At 26.5% G+C, this 10,345-nt stretch overlaps 1 long non-coding RNA gene across 1 annotated transcript; it reads right to left on the reverse strand.

The window, feature by feature from the left end:
- Positions 1-3,800: 3,800 nt before the first annotated feature.
- LOC146872861 (uncharacterized) lies at positions 3,801-5,093 on the reverse strand. The gene is made up of 3 exons (XR_014982354.1): positions 4,898-5,093; positions 4,562-4,731; positions 3,801-3,976 (listed from the first exon to the last, which is right to left on the reverse strand). It is a non-coding gene; the product is annotated as an uncharacterized LOC146872861 (long non-coding RNA).
- Positions 5,094-10,345: the final 5,252 nt, after the last annotated feature.

A 10,345-nucleotide genomic window follows, 5' to 3' on the forward strand; every position in this document is an offset into this window, starting at 1 on the left:
TAAATCTTATAAAACATTATTCATATTTTTACTTATTACTTCTTTTTAATTATATAAATAATCGATAAATATCTTACAAAATTATAGTCCTAAGTAAAAAAAGTAACTTTAGTCTACAAACTTTCTTTCTATTTGAAACCATTTGCTAATTACAATATAAAATCGAAATAAAGCCGAATTTTCAGGGGACAATTTTATTACCTCTGAATGAATTTGAACAGTACAAAAAAAGATAATACATATGTACATATACTTAACATATTTCCAAAATTTTATAATTTTCTGAATTTTCAAGAATTACAAGAATTTTTAAAATAAGAAGTAGAACAAAAGAGCAATAAGTTATTGAATCCGTATGCACGAATATGAATGGGGATAAGAAAGGCTATGAAGTATACATGATTGAAAAAGAACAACAGAAGGACAGTTTTGAATAGACCAAGGAGAGGAGAAAGATCAGAGAGCAGAATTAAGAGTATTGCGTATAATCCTGAGTGAACCAACAAAGAGTAAAGTAAAGCCTTGATTACGTTAAGAAAAGAGAGAAGAGTTTTAGTATCTTGAGTTGTAATACTTTAATTATAATATCTGTATTAATAAAGTACATATTAACTAAAAATAAGTAATCCGAGTTAGTCAGTCCGTATCTTCTAGGTAGAATTTCGAAAAATATCCTACATTAATTAACTAAATTAATAGATGGGTTGATAAAAGCATTAGATCGTATGATAGAAACTATTTATTTTCAAAAATGTATATAGAAGAATGCCTCACTGATTTTTCACCAAAAGTTTATAATAATTTCAATTAATATCCTTAGTCGAATGTTAATTTAATAGATTTTATAGGCTTTAACATGAGATTTCGTTTTATACTAATGTCTTCAATGGCTACCAGCTTATCTATTTTAATAATTAATTTTCTTATGATTGTAGCAATAATTATTTTCATTTGAAACGTGACGTATTTATAACCTAAAAAAGTGAAATCAATTTTAAATATACTTTATCGTATAACTTTTTGGAATGCAATTTCAATAATCTACAAAAATATGTAATTACTTATACAGTTTTTAGGTCTATCGTTGAATGGAATAAATAATTAGGATGTAAATTGTCTCTATTGTCCTGTAAAAACCTATCGGGATTAAAATTTAATGGATCATTCCAATTTCTTTCATTACGCTTAAGTACATAGAAGCATATTGCAACACTACATCCTTTTGATATTTTTCAATTCTTTTCCATTTAATAATACATGAATAAGTGTTAATAAAATATTAATAGTAAATAAATAATATTTCGTTTCTAATGAAAATAACAAAATTTTCTTTTATATGAAAATATCTTCTATATTTTCTATTACTTTATGCCCAATTACTGGAACTGCAGGAAACAGACACAATGTTTCTTTAATAACTCTTTCTAAATATTTCATATATCTCAAGTCGTCAAATATTATTGGAACTTCTTGAGGATCGCTCGAACCATAAATTTGATATAATTCCTCGTAAAGTTTCTTCTTTAATCAAAGATATGGAAATACGATAGATGTATGAAAATATTTATCATTATATAAATAAGGGCAAATAATAAACTAAATACGTACTTGGATTTCAGAGTATGTAGCGATCATTAATAATACGAAACTAATCGTACTAGCTGATATATCGCTTGCCTTAAAAGGAGTTAAAATATTTTCCCAATTCTATTCAATGAATAAAATGTTATTGCTATGAAAATAAATTTTACTCACAACAAGAGCAAACGTGTTGATCTCATCACGAACATCATTCTTCGAATATGTTTCAGTGCCGAATAACAAATTAAGAAATAACCATGAATTTTGTTCTTTATTAAAAAATAAACACATATAATTTATTATTAATGTATAAAGTATTAAAAGAAAAAATTATTATTAATCGTACCTATATTTTTCTTCATTGATTCTCGATTAACTTTATTTTCCAACATTAAGTTTTTTTTCTTGTTAATTATCTTCTTGAACAAAAAATAACATACAAAGAATAATATATTAAAATATTAAAGTAAAATATTAAAATCCTTAAAAAAATATTTATTTTAAATATACTTTGCTTATGATGTCATTGATGTACGATATACATTTTTGATATTTCTTTATTTTAGCAGTGTTGTTAAAAATAATATTAGGATGTAACCATACTTTGAATATCATTTATATAGATCTCTCCATTACACTAAATAAAAAAGACAAAAACAATTTGTAAGTAAATAATAAAAGAATAAAAAAAATGTATTATTATTACTATTCCAGAGATTCTCCAAGTTTGAAATTCAGATTGGTTTGCAAATTTAATCTTGCATTCAAAATGCCATCTTTCAATATAAATCAAAACAAAATTATATAAATATATATAATTTAAATCAAAAAATTAAATCAAAACAAAAAAAAATATATATATATATATATATATATATATATATATAATTATATAAAGTATAAAAATTTTCTATTTTCACTTTATAACATATCCAGAATGCAGAGTATAATATAATGGTAAATATCTATCTTTTTTGCCAGTTGCAGACTCCAATATTTACGTTAAAAAAATTGGATTTTCAACGAATACATCTATATGCGACCCAAGAGCGTTGGAAGGAAAAACTTGTCTAAATAATCTTATATATAATAAGACATAATAAATAATCTTCGATGAGTTCGCCACTTTAATTCTACAAATCATAAGAAAATTTATAGAATAAAATATTATTTCCACGAAATTAAAATTGATTTTCCTAATCAATATACTTTTAGCTCTTAGCTCTCTGTTTCTTTCTCTCTGGTACCTCTTTTCATTTATCCCAACACTTTTTCCTTTTCTAGTCTCAATTTCTCTCATTCAATTCCCTCTATTTACTTATTCCCCTTAAACTACCTCATATTTTTTTGTTAATTTCCTTTCTCTTCTTCTGTTTGTCCCCACTATTTACGCGTGCTCCCATTGCATCATCACATACTCTACAACTACTATTTTTCTCTGAGATGTATCTCGATTATTTTATTTTTTTATTCAACCTAAATCTGGCCAATCTTCTCTACCTTCTTCTTTCTTTTCTCATCGTCACTTTATTAGATCCACTGTATCTTGACGCTGCTACTTTCTATTAAATTTCATTTTTCTTTCGTATTTATTTTTACTAATATATACTTTTACAAGCACTTATAATGCACCTTTTCATAAATTTTCTTGGATATAACTTTTCAAATAAAGAAAAATTAAGAATTAAATTCAGCGAATGAGCAGACCGATAAATTACACTCTCGCGTCTTATCTAGCGATATTTTCGATAGTATCCCTCTTGTATTATTCGAGGCAACGATCTTGCTAAAACTAAATATTGACAAGGATATTGTACTGTATACCAATCAATCTTCTATTAAATGTATTGAAAAATGTATGCAACATGAAGGTTTTTAATAATTATTCAAAAAATTTGTTTTTTGAAAAAGAATATTTTTTTTTAATATATTTTTATATGCACTATGTTTTTTATCTAAACAATGTTAAATATTGTAGAAAGTAGGGGCTGGATAAAAAAATGATGTTTCAGGTAAAAGTTGGTTTTATTTTTGCATAAAATAATATGCTCTTATAAACATTATAAGTTTACATCAAACATATAAAAACGTATTTTTAAAAACGTACACCAAATTCGAAAAGAATATTGCAAATTATGTTTGCCTCTTAGAACCAATTAACTTTTCCTTCAAATTTTTTTTCCAGAAATGCATTGTTGTCGAAATATTTAAATGTCTCAATGTAAAAAATTCACCTTATATATAGTTACATGAGAGTAATATAAATAATAATTAAATACTAATAAAAAATGTAAAATACTTCACCTGAAGCAGTGAACAAACCATTACCAGTAGGAGATTTTATATATTTATATTCCTCGCTCTTCTTAATAGCATTTTGATTAGATAACACAGTCTAAAAAAAAAAAGAGAAATAAAAAATTAAAAGAATAAAAAGAAATAACATAAACCCATTATAAATAATTAAAATAAAATTGATAAATCTTAGTTTGATATAACCAGGTTTATCGACTATTATAACTAATTTTGTGCCTATCCATAGATGCCACAATGATGAATAATTCTCACTAAGTTTTCTATGTGTGTTGTTAATATCTGAAGGAAAGAGTATAAATAATAACAGAATAAAATATAAATATACAATATTTAAGATACAAACTTACTTTCCATATTACCAATAAATAAATAAAAATTTTCAATGATAGGAAACGTTGTTGGTCCGGGGAAGTCTTTGATTATGTTATACATACGTAATTTTTTAAAACAATGTTTTAATGTAGAATAAACCCACAAATATGTAACATGTAATTGTAACTAACGTTGTTATTGAGATTATACTGAATTTCATTTGAAAGTTAAAGAAATGTATAGATCGTATATTTTTTAACACATCTATAAATGTCATATTTTCCAATAGAATATAAAAATATCAAGAATAATTCTATAATTGTAATAATTAAAATTTATGGGAACGTATTACGTTAAGCCAGTGGTGTAGGTTGATTTCCACCTTTGTCTCTTTCTGCGCGGCAGAATACTGAACCCACTGCTAGCAATGAAAAGAACAGTTGCACAAATTCAAAACTGCCACGTTTGTATCGTCGAACAGCTGCTGAAATTGCAATGATGCAAATTCCGCTTGCCGTGTTCCTGCAAATTATTGGGAAATCGCAAATTTTTATAAGTTGAATACCGGGAAGGTCGAAAAGGATTATACCCTGATTTAATGCACTTCATGATTTAAGTAACTTATGACAATATTTTTGAACGAATGAAACTCATTTCGTGATATAAATTCACTATTATTTGCGGATACCTCGATGTTTGAAGAATGACAAGTGTTCCTATGCCGCGATTTAGTATAGCATTACGACTCGACTGTTTTAACGAACAGTTTTAAATCGAATGTTACGAACGCTTTTTATTATTTATCCAAGGATACGATTATGAAAATTAGGGAATAGGAAGAGTAAAGAAGAGATCTCCATAAAAATGTAAATGGAATGAGAAAGAATGACTAGTTATTGGATAGAGAAATGTCTGGATAATTCGTCTCGAATATTCAAATTAACACACGTGTGGTGCTTTTTAAAAAATGATCGTTCTGTTTTATGAATAAAATACAGCTGCTTTAAGATTAGGCACAAAACAAACACGCAGCTCGTTTAATCTAAAAGCCTACCTCTTGTATTTATTGCCGGATTAGTACATTTTAGATATCTATGAGTTTAACTAAAGATTATAAGATTCAGCTATGTGACCTTTATCGTTCTGTCTTTTCTTAGTATAGCAATAATATATATATACATAGAAGAAGGTATACTATATATATATATATATATATATATATATATATATATATATATAAATATATATGTAAATAAATATATAATAAAAATAAATATATAATAAAAAAAATAAATATATAATAAAAATAAATATATATATATATATATAAATAGGTATAATATATATATATTATAGTATAATATATATTATCGGCTATCATCGTTGGTCCGGTGCGAGACGCTTATCTGGAAACGCTCTTGTAGTTTCGCCCTCATTTACAATTCAATAGTACAATGTATAAGAGTACAATATATTTGGTAAAATATGTTATAATATAATAAATGTAATAATGTATATGTATATAATTAATTAATTAAGATACCTGATAATATTGCTAAATATAGTGAAAGATATAAGTAGTATAATTATAGTGGAACTGTTATAACATATTTTTCACTACATATTAACAAAGAAGTGGTTAGATTTCCAAGTTAAGAGATAATCACGTTAGTATCTATCCGTAAAATACCTCATCTTTTTTTCTCTTATTTTCTAAAAATCATGGGAAAGATTATTGGATAGAAACGTGATGAATAATTAAAATATTCCTACCCAGATATGACCAATACATTCCCTTATAATCGTTATTTGAAATTAATGAATAACATTAACTAACTATGAAGAAAACAAGATAGAGATAGACAGAAGTGTCAATCGTATTGAATACTCTTCTCATGGTCATCATTTATGTGTATCGTAGCTATTATACGTGAAAAATTAATAGAATTATGTAATAGATTTTGCTAGCTTATATGTTTCCAAAATCCTCGCTCTCTTTCTCTCTCTTTCTCTCTCTCTCTCTCTCTCTCTCTCTCTCTATCTCTCTCTCTCTCTTTCTTTCTCTCTCTCTCTCTCTCTCTCTCTCTCCCTCTTTCTATCTCTCTCTCTCTCTTTCCCACTGTTTCTCTAAATGAAATACTTTTCGTAATAAAAAAGAGAAATTTATTATAAGAACATGAAAGCAAGAGGAAAAAAAATTATACTAAGAATAAAGAGATATGAGTTATGTAAACATATATTTTAAATATACTATCGACTCAAACGTGTATTTGTTATATCGCACACGGCACAGTAGAAAATCCAAAGTTCCGCAAGAAATCTCTCCAGTATTATCTCGGATTTTATCATTACGTAACAATTAATTCATATACAATGTCGTTGGACGTAAATAAATTAGACGATTAATCTAATTAGGATCTACCTGGAAATGACACGAATTGTCTGAAGCAAATAATTCAACGTATCACATGAAAATAATCTTTTTATTGTCTACTTTTTTCTTTTTCATTTATTACATGAAAAATTGTTTGCCTTGTATTTATATATGTGCCTCGCAAATATCTACATGTATCTATATCTAAAAGCAATTAAGGCTATTCACTATCTTTTATTCAAAGTATGTGTGACTTCAGCGACAAGTATGTACAAAATATGAATTAGGAATACAACCGGAGAACGCTATTCCCACCATGCATCTATTGTATCGTTGTATAAGCTTGTTCGGTTATTTTCCTCTCACGCGTACATAACAATTGGTTTTGTGTAAGTTAGAGTAAGTAATGTTAATAGATTTTGACTGCACACTTTAAAGTCTCTCATATATATATCTTTCTTTGATGATAGAGTACGTCTCGCAGTGATCCGTGGTAGATATGATATCGGTACGCATTTGTTTTACGATAAATGGGATAGAAAATAATAAATATAATTGACATATAGAATGAGCATATAAATCTGCGATAAAAAATAAGAATTTGTCGAATATTTTCATAAAAATAATTAATGAATACTTGTATATTACTTTAATACGAATTAAATGAGTTCATGTCCACACTACCTATAGAATAGAACTCTCAGCGCTTTTTCTACGTGGTTTCTCCTATAGGACTAGTCTACTCTATACTACTTTGACTGTTACTACATTATTACTACTACTACTGATAATAATAATAATAATATAATATAATATAAAATAATGTAATATAATATAATATAATATAATAATAATAATAATAAAAATGTACTTAAATATTATTTATATACATCTAGATATTGTTTAATACATTTTATATTATACTAGTAAAAACAATTAGTTTCGGCTGATCATGAGTAAGAAACAGTGTGGTGACAAATTCATAATGATCATAATAACGGTAATAAGATAAAGAGAAACGATAGGAAACAAAAGCAAAATAAACATTTCGTACTGTTCCTCATATGTTATTTGTATTAGACGTATCTATCAATGGGCGGTCATGTGTAAAAATTATCAAGGACATGATTTATTGTGAGTTTGCACGTCAAACCAGCACGTAAAATGATACATTTTTCCTTCTTTTGTTACAATAAATTATTATATTATTATAATATATAATTATTATTTTATATTAGTCTTCATATGTGTCATGATATATAAATATAAGTATATTCTTCTATTTCTTCTTTATTTTTTTATTAATGTTCTTATTTGTATATTATAATATTACGTATTATTATTATAGTAATAGTAGTAGTAATTGCAATAATATGAAGTGAATTCCTACAGAGAAAACCATAACAAAATAGGCTCGAAAAATCTCAGTGGGTAATGTGGAAATGAACTCGTGTTTTGATCTTTATTAAAAATAATATATAATATATATGTTCACTAATTATTAATTTTGAAACAATAATCGATAAATCTATATACTTCATATGCATTTCTCATTGAACAAAATTATATTGCTGCTGTGTCCTACTTGAGTTTTATCATACGTTGGAAAAGTTGAAATAAAAAAAGAAATTTTACTTGCAAAATCTAGCTATTTGTTTTATAACTTTTTCTATTTTGTTTCTTCTTTCTTTGTTTACTTTCTTTTTTCCTTAAAAAATTCTGTTGTGTATTTTTTTATATATTTTAGTTATATGTATTTAAATATAAAAGTAATTAAAATATTTGAGTCTATGATATTTTGTAGAATTTAATTATTCAGTGTCTAGCATAATATTACAAAAGTATTGAATAATGTCTATTTTCAGACGTAGAATAGAATATTTGCATAAAAAGAATTACAAATAATTTATAAAAAACAAATTATTATTTAATAATAATCTAACATAAATAAATAAACAAATTGATTATATTATGTTATACCAATTATTTTCGTACTTTTGAAAAAAATGATAAGTAGTATATTTTGTTTATATTTATGAATAATATATTGACTTTTTCGCCTTGACAATGCGTCATTTAAATCATTGCTAGAATGTTCGATCGCTTCCTATGCAATTTTTGACCTTCAAAATAGTTCTCTTAGCCTACACTCGATCATTCTTCAGAAATAGCAATTTCTGATATCAATTATTATCTATGCCATCATCTTTAGATTCATTATTTACAACATCTAATAACTAGTGTTTTACATAATTCGCAGAGATCGAAGTTTATCTCATATTTGTCAACTTTATGAACTATGTATCTATTTTTGTGCAAAATGCGAATATGGTCTTAAATACTTACAATTACTTGCAAATTTCAATCCAGGACTTTGTTGCGTTTATCTTATTACTATCAAATGGTCTTCACGATAATTTGTATATTTAGTTCACTTTTTATCAAAAATTCTTTTATTTTTTTGTTATATTTTCGCTATATTTTTTTTGGCACTCTCGCACAGTTCGTCTTTCTCGGTTTGAAATTTGGTAATCCTCTCACCTTCTAATAAGACACAAATTTCAGGATCGTCTCGCAAATGCGCATGGACCTTGAACAATAGATTAAAGGTAATGATTCTTATACTTCTATTATCTTTACTATTCTATGAATGGTGGTATTAAGATGCTATTGTACACGTTCAAGATAATGATACCACTCTTCTTTTCTCGGATCGGTGAGTTTCGTTAACAATGATATTAACGTACAACCCATGCATTCTACTTGCTTGTTCGCTCTAGAAATCCCGATAGTGATAAGTACATATTCAATTTTCTCGGCGCAAGGTCTTTTGATTTAACTACATCTCTTCTATCGGAAATTATTCTACGCGAATTTCCAGATACAACAGATTGTTTTCGAAAACGATCTATTATTTTGTTCGCAGCGATAGTTTTAGTCGTATAAAGCCACATAAATTTTGAAAACATCCATAACTTTTTTATTTATTTTTTTTTATATTAACTCCAAATTAAAGTCTCTTCAATCTGTCGAATGAGAGATTCGACTAGTTGAATTAGCAAATAAGGGTAACATATGAGTGCTATGCCCAATAGAGTAGCACTGATGCAGTGATCATATTCAGGTATCCATATTAGATACTATGATTATTTTTTCTTCAATCTTTTCATGACGTTAACAGTGTACAAGGTGTTGGCTAATAGGTTTGGATGATTTATTTTTCCCTCTCTGCAGCTGCTGGAAAATTGCTGTATTCCCTCTTTTACAATGAGGATTTGTAGGTCTCAACGTAGTTTTTCGTTTTTTATGTACCATGATGCTTCTACTACTGTATGTAGTGTGATTGATTGTATAATTTCCATTTTGTTGACATGACCTTTTGCTGATGTACCCCATAATTGTTTGCCGTATGTTCAGACAGATTTTATTATGGCTTTATAGATTAATAATTTATTGTTTGTATTTAGTATCGAACGGCAGTTGATTAGACAACACATGCCCTTTCTTAGAATTCTGATTCACTGAATTTTTTTATTTATGTGCTTTTTCCACGTAAGTTTGCATCTACGTGGAGTCCTAGATATCTGATGTTCTTTACCTGTAAAGTTTGATTTCTGAGATAATGCCTTTGCGAAGGGTAAAAGTGATGTAACTACATTTAAGTGTTATTACATTATAGTTTACATTAATTCTTTTCTTTTTCAGTCATTCCTCCAGTAGATTTATATGATCTTCTATCTGCTTTATTTAGATTTTCATGAA

The sequence above is a fragment of the Vespa mandarinia genome, chromosome 7, assembly GCF_050613455.1.
Source record: "Vespa mandarinia isolate Hongniang chromosome 7, ASM5061345v1, whole genome shotgun sequence".
Classification (NCBI taxonomy): Eukaryota; Metazoa; Arthropoda; class Insecta; order Hymenoptera; family Vespidae; genus Vespa; species Vespa mandarinia.